The sequence below is a fragment of the Macaca thibetana genome, chromosome 7 (assembly GCF_024542745.1).
Source record: "Macaca thibetana thibetana isolate TM-01 chromosome 7, ASM2454274v1, whole genome shotgun sequence".
Classification (NCBI taxonomy): Eukaryota; Metazoa; Chordata; class Mammalia; order Primates; family Cercopithecidae; genus Macaca; species Macaca thibetana.
In genome coordinates this window covers 72,074,985-72,087,582 of record NC_065584.1, presented here as the reverse complement: position 1 = coordinate 72,087,582, position 12,598 = coordinate 72,074,985, and the positions used below count along the sequence as shown (strand labels likewise).

General features: G+C 35.7%; 3 protein-coding genes across 12 annotated transcripts in view; 1 reads left to right on the top strand and 2 right to left on the bottom strand.

The window, feature by feature from the left end:
• The window catches only part of BRMS1L (BRMS1 like transcriptional repressor), a 261,816-nt gene that overhangs the window by 86,970 nt on the left and 162,248 nt on the right, over nucleotides 1–12,598 (top strand). The window lies entirely within an intron of this gene.
• RALGAPA1 (Ral GTPase activating protein catalytic subunit alpha 1) overlaps nucleotides 1–12,598 on the bottom strand; it is a 277,367-nt gene that overhangs the window by 168,208 nt on the left and 96,561 nt on the right. The gene's annotated exons all lie outside the window — the stretch shown is intronic.
• NFKBIA (NFKB inhibitor alpha) overlaps nucleotides 1–12,598 on the bottom strand; it is a 327,260-nt gene that overhangs the window by 303,163 nt on the left and 11,499 nt on the right. The gene's annotated exons all lie outside the window — the stretch shown is intronic.

The following is a 12,598-nucleotide window of genomic DNA, read 5'->3' as shown; positions in this document are numbered from 1 at the left end:
AGAAACTTTTGGAACAATATTTGGGCATATCTCTAGGCAATCCTGAGCCATTCTTCTTAAAAAGGCTGAATTATAAGAACAAATCATTCCTACTTTCATACTCTTTAACAAAGTTTTCTAAGTCACTCAATGGTCTTTCTTAGAAATTTTTAGGTAATTCATAGTCAAAAGGATTTAATCTCATGGCTAGTATGTGTTTCTGGTAAGAGAATGCTAATCAAATCAGTATCTTTTATAATAAAGTATAAGAGTATAATTAAAATTTTTACATAGAAACATTTATAGAAAACACAATTTGCACAGCATGAAAAATTGGGTTCTTGATACAAATAGATAATTTTATGCTTATTCAAATCATAAACACAAAAACAAAATTGTTTTCAAAGATAGCTTTAAACTGGATTACTTTTTAAAAATTGCATTTGTAGTTGTATTTGATAATTTCTTAGGAGAGTCCCTAGTTCACAAAAATTAAAGATAAATTATAGTTCACTTAGAAATAATCAAGTTTATACTTCCCAGAGATTTTTTAAAAAAACATTTATTTCAAGGATTCTTGATTAAGTTATAGTTATTATTACACATGAATCAAGGACTTGAAAGAAACAATATTGAATAACATCCAGTGTAATAGCAATGGTGGTAAAATAAATAGTTTGAATATTAACATCATTTCAAATTCCTGAGTTTCCCTGATTACTGGACAGACTTGGTTCCCTGAAGTTTAAATTCCTTAGATTATTACACAACGCACACAAGGCCTTTACGACTTGCCTACAAGCTACCACTCAGTAAGACTTTATTTTCTTTTACTGTCCTCCCATGCTGCCATCACTCAGAATTTTACAATGTTCCTTAAAATTTTCATTCTCTTCCACCATCACATCATGTCTTTGTATGTTGCTAATGTCCTTGGTGTCTCTTTCTTCCTGACATACTCCTTCATACTTGAAGTACTACCTCATCTGAGAAGCTTTTTTCTCTTTTTCTTTTTTTGAGACAGTCTTACTCTGCTGTCTAGGCAGGAGTGGCATCATCATAGCTTGCTGCAACCTTGAACTCCTCGGCTCAAGCCAATTCTCCCACCTTAGCCTCCAGAGTAGCTGGGACCACAGGCATGTGTCACCATGCTTGGCTTTTTTTTTTTTTTTTCCCCTCTATTTTGAGTGGAAACAAGGTCTCGCTATGTTATCCACGCTGGTGTCGAACCCCTGAGCTCAAGCGACCCTCTCATACTGGTCTCCCAAAGTACTGGGATTACATGAATAAGCCACCATGCCCAGTCCCTGAGAGGCTTTTCTAACTCTCCCAAACAACTATTTACTTTACTGGCAACACAGCAATAAACAAAAACAAACAAGAATTCCCACTTTCGCAAAGCTTACAATCTATTTCTCGTGGACTGTATGTTTTTAGGTCAGCCTACCCAACTTTTCGAATGCAAGAACCATATCTTCCGATCTTTGAATCCCTACTCCCTACCACATATAAGTGCAATAATTTTTTACTTTTACTTAATATCTGTATTTGAGTAGGAGTCCAGCTTAACCATTTGAAAAACAATTTCTGGCTGTGAAGATACGGAGGAGAAAGTAAAAACAAACATTAACCAAAAACTAAATGCATTTCATAGTTTATAACTGGAAAAAGATAGTCACAGATTAAAAAAATGTATGAATGCCAATAAAATTAAGGATTCTTTAAGAACAATCTGTATGTAAAAAATATAGAAGCGTGGAATATGCTAAGATAACGGCAACAATTTGTCTTTAGTGTATGGCTTACCATGTTATGTATTAAAGATCAAGTGTATTTTAAAAACAACCCATATACAAAATGTCAGAATCTCACCCTATTCCAGTTTTCCTGCTAGCTTCTTTCTTTCTTGAGAAAGTCACCAACAATTTTATAATCTAATTTGAAACAAAAGTTACGTTGACTCCAACATAATCACTCATTAAAACTGGTCAAAGACACAAATACATATGGAAATCTTAAAGTGTTACACAGAGGGTAAAATATCATCTATAGTTGTAATCACATTTCATATATATATGTATGTATTTTTTTTTTTTTCTTTTTTAGACGGCGTCTCACTCTGACACCCAGGCTGGAGTGCAGTGGCGCCATCTCGGCTCACTGCAAGCTCCATCTCCCAGGTTCATGCCATTCTCCTGCCTCAGCCTCCCGAGTAGCTAGGACTACAGGTGCCCACCACCACGAATGGCTAATTTTTGTATTTTTAGTAGAGATGGGGTTTCACCATATTAGCCAGAATTTTAAAATACATTTTTTAAAAACTTGAATTGAATTTTTGATTCCACAGATAAATTACAAGTTTTTCTTTTTTCCCCTAGGGATAATTTCTGGGAAATAAAAACTCCTTTTTTCCTTTCTTTCGCAACACAAACTTGAAGGAAGAGCTTGGGCATTTGCCTTGGAACTTTTTTCATATTAATAATGAAATACAGCTGTGTTGTGATTCTGAATGAATTCTTTAAAAATGTTACCCTTCGGCTGGTGTGGTAGCTCACACCTGTAATTCCAGCACTTTGGGAGACCAAGGCAGGAGGATGGGTTGAGTCCAAGAGTCCGAGACCTGCTTGGGCAACTGAGGGAGACCCCATCTCTACAAAAAACAAAAACTAAAACATTAGCTGGGTGTGATGGTGTGTCCCTGTGGTCTCAGCTACTCTGAGGGCTTGAGGCGGGAGGATCACTTGAGTCTAGGAGGTCAAGGCTACAATGAGCCGTGTTTGTGCCACTGTACTCCAGCCTGGGCAACAGAGTAAGACTCTGACTCAAAAACAAATTTAAAAACCCTAAAAAATGGAGCAAAAATGGTCACCACCTTTTGTTGTTGTTTTAACTAAACTCTGAGTCTTTAGGCATACTTAGAAGTCTATCAATGGCTTCACAGCTATGTGACCCTCACTACAGAAAACTATTTACAATGAATTAGTTATTGAGATCTTTTGGGATTTACTAACCTAAACAGTTACTGACATTCCTATTAGCACATACATTCCTAAGACACATACATCAGTGATCATAAATCTATAATATGCTTAATGGGCAGTATGAAAAACATAACATCAAAAAGTAAAAACAGATTTTCAAATTATGAGCATGACAATTTTTGAAGGCTTCCTATCTTTTCCCCTCTCAAAAAAAAAAAAAAAAAAAAAATGCATTCCCATAAATTCACCTCGGACCATACAGAATATATAAAAAACTGTAACTTGTACTCTGGAGTTTCCGTATAGCATAAGAAATTCATGGACAGCAAATGTGATGGATCACTAACAGCATACAAATACAAAAAATAAACATGAGGAAGGCAACTCCGGAATTTTCTCATTTCCAAAGTATTATACATTTTCTTCCCTATTTATTAAAATTCACATTATGTATACATTCCTATCCATTGGCAGAAATACCTGTTGAAGTTCCCAAATGTAGGCCTATTATCATAATACACATAATTGAAAAGCAAAATCTGCAAACAAAACAGTGATATATACGCTCCAGAAGTTGAACACCAGGTCCTATATCATAAATGCAAGCAAGTTACATTGCTTATGAGTATGTTCAAAAATGATTCTTAAATTCATTGCAATCTCTCTTAATATTTGTTAGCATAAGCAAAACCACAGACATACTCTCCACATTTTTTACATTTTAAACTTAACTATTAATAACAAAATTTATCTTAATAAAGCCATATTGAGTATTCTGAGATAAAAGGATTACATTATGCTTAATATTTTTTAAATGCAGGTAAGTTGCCTTTATGTTTATTAAGTGAAAAATAATGAATAAATTATCTTAGAATTTCAAAGAAAAAACAAAAAAATTCTCTTACAATTTCTATCTGAAAATCCTAGAAAGCAACCAGTAAAATAAGTCTTTGAAACATTACGTGACAAAACTGCTAATTTGCAAATTTCAACATAGACTATACTAGTACCTTCATGAATTGTAAGGACATAAGGTGCTTACATCAGTTTAGATCACCAGTATAAAGAAAGCTGTTTAAGTTAGTCAGAAAAAGTTAAATATTCTATCACTCTATCAGGTAATTCAAAGTCATAGGAAAAAATACAGTTTTAATGAGAGAGCAATCAGGTTTGTTATTAAACGAAACACTTCATAAAAGAGAAATATAAATCAATGTCAGAAATACAATTTGTTTCTCCCAATGCAAGTCAGAAAATAAATAAATGGAGAATGACACAAACTAAAAAATGAATTAAAAATTTTACAGATAAATCTGTGGTTATTTCAAATGTCTAAATTATTTTCTATTCCGAAAAATACATTTTTTTTTAAAAGAATATACACTTTTCAAAACAGTTTTAGATTTACAGATAAAAAATGAGTGGCAACTACAAAGAGTTTCCATACATCCCTTTCCCCCTCCCTACCAGTTTCCCCAATTATTAACATATTGTATTAGCATGGTACATTCACTACAATTAACAAGCTCATATTGATACAGTATTGCTAAAGTCCACAGTTTACATTAGGGATCACTGTTTATGTAGTACCTTCTATGGGTTTTGAGAAAGTATAATGACACATATATAACATTACAGTACCATACAAAATAGTTTCACATCTTTATTCTCTGTGCTTGCTTCCACCTCTTCATCTCTTCTAGCCCCACCCCCCTATTCCTAGTGCCTGGAAACCAGTCATCTTTTTACTGTTGACAAAAGTTTGCCTTTTCCACAATGTCATATAGTTGAAATCATACAGTATGTAGTCTTTTCAGATTAGCTTCTTTTACTCAGCAATACTCATTCAGTTTCTTCACTTTTTTTTTTTTCATGGCCTGAATGCTCATTTCTTTTTATCATGGAATAATATTCCATTTTATGGATGTACAACAGTTTGTCCATTCACCTATTGAAGAATATCTTGGACAATTACAACTAAAGCTGCTATAAATATTTATGTGCAGATGTTTGTGTGGACATGTTTTCAACTTATATAGGTAAATACAAAGGGTGCTATGGTTGGATCCTACAGTAAGACTACGTTTAGGTTTGAAAGAAACTACCTGTCTCCCAGTGTGATGATATAATTTTGTATTTCCACCACCAATGAGAGTTCCCATTGCTACACTTCCCTGCCAGCATTTGGTGTTGTCAGTATTTTGGATTTTAGCCATTCTTTTAGGTGTGTAGTGGTTTCTTGTCTTAATTTGCAATACTCTAATGACATACGATGTTGAGCATCTTTTCCTATGTTCACTTGCCATCTCTACATCTTCTTTGGTGAGGTGTTTGTTCACATTTTTTGCCCATTTTTCAGGTTGTTCTCTTCCTGTTGAATATTAAGAGTTCTTTGTATATTTTAGAATCAGTCCTTCATCAGCTATGTGTTTTGCAGATTTTCTCCCAATCTGTGACTTGTCATTTCATTCCCTTAACAATGTCTCTCACAAAGCAGAGTTTTAAATTTAATAAAGTCCAATTAGCAAATTTTTCTTTCATGAATTTTATTGTTGGTGTTGTATCATAAAACTCATTGCCAAACCCAAGGTGTCCTAGACTTTCTCCTATGTTGTCTTCTAGGTGTTTTATACTTTTGTACATTACATTTAGGTCTATGATCTGTTTTAAGTTAATTTTTGTGAAAGATGTAAGGTCTGTGTATAGATCCATCTTTTTTTGGCACGCGGATGGATGTCCAATTGTTACAGCACCATGTTGAAAAGACCATCCTTTCTTTATTGAATTGCCTTTGCTCCTTTGTCAAAGATCAGAGGACTCTAGTTGTGTGGGTCTGTTTCTCTATTTTATTTTATTGGCATCTCTATTTTATTCCATCTATTTGTCTATTCTCTCACGCATACCATACTTTCTTGATTACTATAGTAAATTTTGAAGTCAGGTTCTGGCCCTTCTCTCAATTCATTCTTTTCCTTCAATACTGTGTTGACTCTTCTGGCTTTTTTGCCTTTCCTTTTTTTTTTTTTTTCCCCTGATACAAGATCTTGCTGTTACCCAGGCTAGAGAGTGCAGGGGCACAATCATGGCTCACTGCAGCCTTGACCTCCTGAACTCAAGCACTCCTCCCATCTCAGGCTCCCAAGTAGCTGGGACTACAGGCACATGACACCACGTCCAGCTAGTTTTTGTATTTTTTGTAGAGACAGGTTTTGTCATGTTGCTCATGCTCTGCCTTTCTATATAAATTTTAGATTCTTTCTGTCAATATCCACAAAATAACTTGTTAAGAACACAATCAACTAAGATTGTGTTGAATCTACAGATTAAGTAGGGAAGAAATGACATCTTGCCAATAGTGAGTTTTTCTATCCATGTACGTGAACTAGACCTCTCAACTTATTTAGATATTCTTTGATTTCTTTCACCAAAGTTTCATAGTTTTCCTTATATAGATCTTGTAAATATTTTGCTAGATTTATACCTAATTGTTTTGGAGATTTTTGGTGCTAGTGTAAATGGTACTGTGCTTTTAGTTTCAAATTCCAGTTGTTCATTGCTGGTATGGCGGGAGCAACTTGACTTTTATATATTAATCTGGCATCCTATAACCTTGCTATAATGGCTTATTAGTTTCAGGAGGTTGTCACCTTGAAATTTTCCACATAATCATGTCATCTACAAAGATAGCTTTATTTATTTCTTCCCAATCTGTAGACCTTTTATTTCCTTTTCCTGTCTTACAGGAATAGTGAGATATCCTTGTCTTGTGGATCTGAGCAGGAAAAAAACTAGTTTCTCACCATTAAGTATGATGCTAGAGGTAGGTTGTCCTGTGTTTTTATTTTTTAACAGATTTATCAAGTTGAGGTAGTTCCCCCTTTTCCTACTTTGCTGAGAATTTTGTTTTGTTTTGTTTTGTTTTTGAGATGGAGTCTGGCTCTGTCGCCCAGCCTGGAGTGCAGTGGCACGATCTTGGCTCACTGCAAGCTCCGCCTCCCGGGTTCATGCCATTCTCCTGCCTCAGCTTCCCGAGTAGCTGGGACTACAGGCACCTGCCACTATGCCCAGTTAATTTTTTTGTATTTTTAGTAGAGACAGGGTTTCACCATGTTAACCAGGATGGTCTTGATCTCCTGACCTCGTGATCTGCCCACCTCGGCCTCCCAAAGTGCTGGGATTACAGGCGTGAGCCACTGCGCCTGGCTGAGAGTTTTTATCCTAAATGGGTGTTGGATTTTGCCAAATGCTTTTCTGCATCTATGATTGTGATCATATGGCTTTTCTTCTTTAGCCTGCTGATGAGATGAATTGCATTAGGGTAATGCAGTACTCCTCAAAAGAATTAGGAAGTATTCCTTCTGCTTCTATTTTTTGAGAGAAATTGTGGAGAATTATTTCTTTCTTAAATGTTCAGTAGAATTCACCATCTGGGCCTGGTGCTTTCTAATTTGGAAGGTTGTTAGTTATTGATTCAATTTCATTAATACATATCAGGCTGTTCAGATTATCTAGTTCTTCTTGTATGAGTTTTGGGAGATTGTACCTTTCAAGTAATTGGTCTATTTCTTTTAGGTTATCAAATTTAATTATTTTATCAGTAAATAAAAGGATCATAAAAACAGATACATAGACCAATGGAGCAGAACAGAGAACCCAGAAACAAATCTACACTTCTGCAGTGAACTCATTTTCAATAAAAATGCCAAGAACATACACTGGAGAAAGGACAGTATCTTCAATAAATGGTGCTGGGATAACTGGATATCCATATGCAGAAGAATGAAACTTGATCCCTATCTTTCTCCATATGCAGAAATCAAATCAAAATGGATTAAAGACTTAAATCTAAGATCTCAAACTATGACACTGAAAGAAAACTTTGGGGAAACTCTCCAGGACAACGAAGTGGGCAAAGACTTCTTAAATAATATCCACAGGCCACCAAAGTAAAAATGGACAAATGAGATGAGATCATGTTAAAAACCTTCTGCACAGCAAAGTAAATGGTCAACAAAGTGAAGACATGACCCACAGAATGGGAAAAAACACTTGCAAAGTATGCATCTGACAAGGGATTAATAACTAGAATACACAAGGGGCTCAAACAACTCTACAGGAAAAAATTTAATAATCCAATTAAAAATGGACAAAAGATCTGATACACATTTCTCAAGAGAAGACATACAAATGACAAACAGGTATATGAAAAGGTGCTCTACATAACTGATAATCAGAGAAATGCAAATCAAAACTACAATGAGATATCTCACCCCAGTCAAAATGGCTTTTATCCAAAAGACAGGCAATAACAAATGCTGGCCAGGATGTGAAGAAAAGGGAACCCTCACATACTGTTGGTAAGAATGTAAGTTAGTACAACCACTATGGAGAACAGTTTGGAGATTTCTCAAAAAACTAGAAATAGAGCTACCAATTCAGCAATCCCACTCCTGGGTATATAGCCAAAAGAAAGGAAATCAGTTTATCAAAGAGATATCTGCACTCCCACGTTTACTGCAACACTATTTACAATAGCCAAGATATAGAAGCAACCTAAGTATCCATCAACAGATGAATGGATAAAGGATATGTGGTATATATACACAATAAAGTATTATTCAACCATAAAAAAGAATGAGATCCTGACATGAGGTCATTATGTTAAGTGAAATAAGCCAGGCACAGAAAGACAAACATCACATGCTCTCACTTATCTGTGGGAGCTAAAAATTAAAACAACTGAATTCATGGAGATAGAGAGTAGAAGGATAGTTACTAGAGGCTTGGAAGTATAGTGGAGGAAAGGGTAAGTGCAGATGGTTAATGGGTACAAAAAAAAAAATGAGTAAGACCTAGTATTTGCTAGTACAACAAGGTGACTATAGCAAAAAATAATTTAATTGTAAATTTAAAAATAACTAAAAGAATATACTTGGATGGTTTGAAACACAAAGAATAAATGTCTGAGGTAATGAATACCCCATTTACACTGATGTGATTAGTACACATTGCATGCCTGTATCAAAATATCTCATGTATCCCATAAATATATATACATACTGTATACTCACAAAAATTAAAAATAAAACAAATAATAATAATAAAAGGATCACTGGTAATGGTTCTTCTTTCATTTCTGGTATTAATAATTGGTATCTTTTTTTTTCTTATTTAACTTAGCTAGAGATTTATTGGTTTTGTTGATATTTTCTAAGACCCAACTTTCAGTTTTGTTGATTTTTCTCTAGTGATTTCCTGTTTTCAACTTCCCAGTTTTCTGCTCTAATTTTTATTATTTCTTTTCTTCTACTTACTTTGGATTTGTTTTTTTCAAGTTTCCTATGGTGGAAGCTTAGATTACTGGTTTTAGATCTTTCTTCTCTAGTAATACATACTTTCAATACTGTACACTTTCCTCTAAGCACAGCTTTCACTGCCCACAAATTTTGATGTTATATTTTCATTTAGTTCAAAATATTCTACAATTTCTCTTGAAACATCTTCGAGCTGTGCATTATTTAGAAGTGTGTCGTTTAATCTCCAAGTATTTTAGAGTTTTCCAACTTTTTCCGTCATTGATTTATAGTTAAATCCATTGCAGTCAGAGGGTATATTTTGTATGATTTCTATTCCTTTTAGTTTATTAAGACATGTTTTATGACCCAGAATGTGGTCTTGGTGAATGTTTTGCATGAGTTTGAGAAGAATGAGTATAATCTCTGCTGGATTAAGCAATTTATAGATGTCATAATTGGATCAAGTTGACTGATAGTGCTATTCACTTATGTCCTCACTGATTTTCTGCCTGCTGGATCTCTCCATTACTGATAGAAAGATGTTAAATATCCAACCACAGTACCATTACTTTTTGTATTTCTCTGGGCAGATTTATCAGTTTTTGCCTCATGTATTTTGATACTCTGTTGTCAGTGAATACACATTAAGGATTAGTATGTCTTCTTGGAGAATTAATCATCTTTTATTTTATTTTTTTTGAAATGGAGTCTTGCTCTGTTGCCCAGGCTGGAGTGCAGTAGCACGATCTCAGCTCACTGCAACCTCTGCCTCCTGTGCTCAAGCAATTCTCCTGCCTCGGTCTCCCGAGTAGCTGGGACTACAGGCATGTGCCAATAAGCCCGGCTAAGTTTTTGTATTTTTAGTAGACACAGGGTTCCACCACGTTGGCCAGGCTGGTCTCAAACTCCTGACCTCAGGTGATCCACCCTCCTTGGCCTCCCAAAGTGCTGGGATTACAGGCGTGAGCCACGACGCCTGGCCAGAATTAATCATCTTTATGTAACACCCCTCTTTATTCTTGATAATTCTCCTTGTTCTAAAGTCTGCTTCGTCTGAAATTAACATAGTCATGTCATGCACTGCATAATGATGTTTCGGTCACCAACAGACTGCATGTATGATGGTGGTCCTTACGGATAATACTCTATTTTTACTGTAGATTTGATATTTATAATACTCTATTTTAGCTGTAGAGATTATAATACTTTATTTTTACTGTACCATTTCTGTTTAGATATGCTTAGATACACAAATATTTACCACTGTATTATAATTGCCTACAATATTCGGTACAGTTACATGGTGTACAGGTTTGCAGCCTAGAAGCAACAGGCTACACCATACAGCCTAGGTATGTAGTAGACTATGTCACCTAGGTTTCTGTAATACATTCTATGATGTTTGCACAATGAAGAAATCACCTACTGATGCATGTCTCAGAATATATCCCTTATTTGTCCTTCAAAAGTGAAGGAGAGGCTGGATCTAAAACTCCAGGTTGGTGAATTTTCTTCTCTCACTGTTTTAATAAATGAAGTCTAGTAATGTGGAAAGTAGAGAGCAAAGGAGAAAGGAATAAAATGAGATTGGAAAAGTGGGCAGAGGCCTAATCATGCAGGGCCTTATAAAAATCATGGTAACATTTTCAATTTTATCCCAAGAGCAATAAAAGACCACTGAAAAATATAAGCAAAAAAGTGACATCAATTTGAAATTATTCTTAATACCACTATGACAATAAGGTAGAAAACGGATCTGGAGGTTGTGAAAAACTGATGCAGCAATGTAGACGTAATGGTGTACTGGACCAAGATAGCCGCAGTGGAAATGTAAAGAAGTGAAGAAAGGTGACAGATACTTAGCTCAAGATATAATCATCAGGATATGATGATTCAATCAGAGTTTGGGGATATAGGAGAGAGTCAGAAGAGTTGAAGCTAATTCCCAGACTTCTAGCTTGAGCAACTCGGTTATTCTCTATCCCCATGATTCGTCCTTTACCCCTGGTCCTGACTTTACATTAATAAAGCTACCCACTTCAGGTTCCACTAGTATCTTCTTAAATTCACAGTACTCAACATTTCCAAATTAATCTCTAAAAACAGTTTTATCAGGTTACTCCCTTCTCAATGACGAGGAGGAATCTAAAGTTTTTTGTGTTTACAGGATTATTCGGAAGTTATTTTTCAGCTTTTACATGCAATACGCAAAAGGAAATAGTGAGAAATTATACCAGAAAAATCCATTAAGATAAATCAGATTAGTCCCAATACTATAGTAACACTAGAGCATATGGATATTAATTTGTCAGTCTCAGAAGGTCATGAACTTTTATTTTATTTTTTTAAGAGTCTCGCTCTGTAGCCCAGGCTGGAGTGCAGGGGCGTGATCTTGGCTTACTGCAAGCTCCGCCTCCCGGGTTCACGCCATCCTCCTGCCTCAGCCTCCCGAGTAGTTGGGAATACAGGCACACACGCCACGCCTGGCTAATTTTTGGTCAGGAACTTTTTGAGAATAGGAAATAAACTGCACTTAAAATTGATTTTGGCAACAAGTATATAAAATGGAAGTGAGCGGGCCAGGCGTGGTGGCCCACTCCTATAATCCCAGCACTTTGGGAGGCCCAGGCGGGTGGACTGCTTGAGGCCAGGAGTTCAAGACCAGCCTGGCCAACATGGTGAAATCCCCTCTCTACTAGAATACAAAAATTAGCCAGGCATAGTGGCAGGCCTGTAATCCCAGCTACTCAGGAAGCTGAGGCAGGAGAATTGCTTGAACTCAGGAGTCAGAGGTTGCAGTGAGCTGAGATGGTGCCACTGCACTCCAGTGTGGGTGACAGAGCAAGACTCCATCTCAAAATAAAAAAAAAAAAATTGATGAGAGCAGCCACTCTTCAAGTCTCTTGGATATATACCTGTGAATGGGATTGCTGGGTCATATAATTTTAACTTTAAAGGAACTGATTTCCAGAGTGTTTTTCAAAGTAGTTGTACCATTTTACATGCCCACTAGCAATATATAAGGATTCCAATTTCTCCACCTCCTCACCAACACTTAATATTCGTATTTTGATAAACAATAGCCATCCTAGTGGGTGGGTGTAAAGTGGCATCTTATTGTGATTTTCATTTGCATTTCTCTGATAGCTAGTGTTTTCGCGCATGTGCTTATTGGCCATTTGTGTATCTTCTTTAGAGAAATGTCCATTCAAATCCGTTGTCCATTTTTAATTGGGTTGTCTTTTTACCCTATATTTTTAAAGTCTAAAGTTAATGCAATAACACCAGCTCTCTACTTCACCCTGAACAAGTATTTGAGAATATTTATACTCTCACTAAACT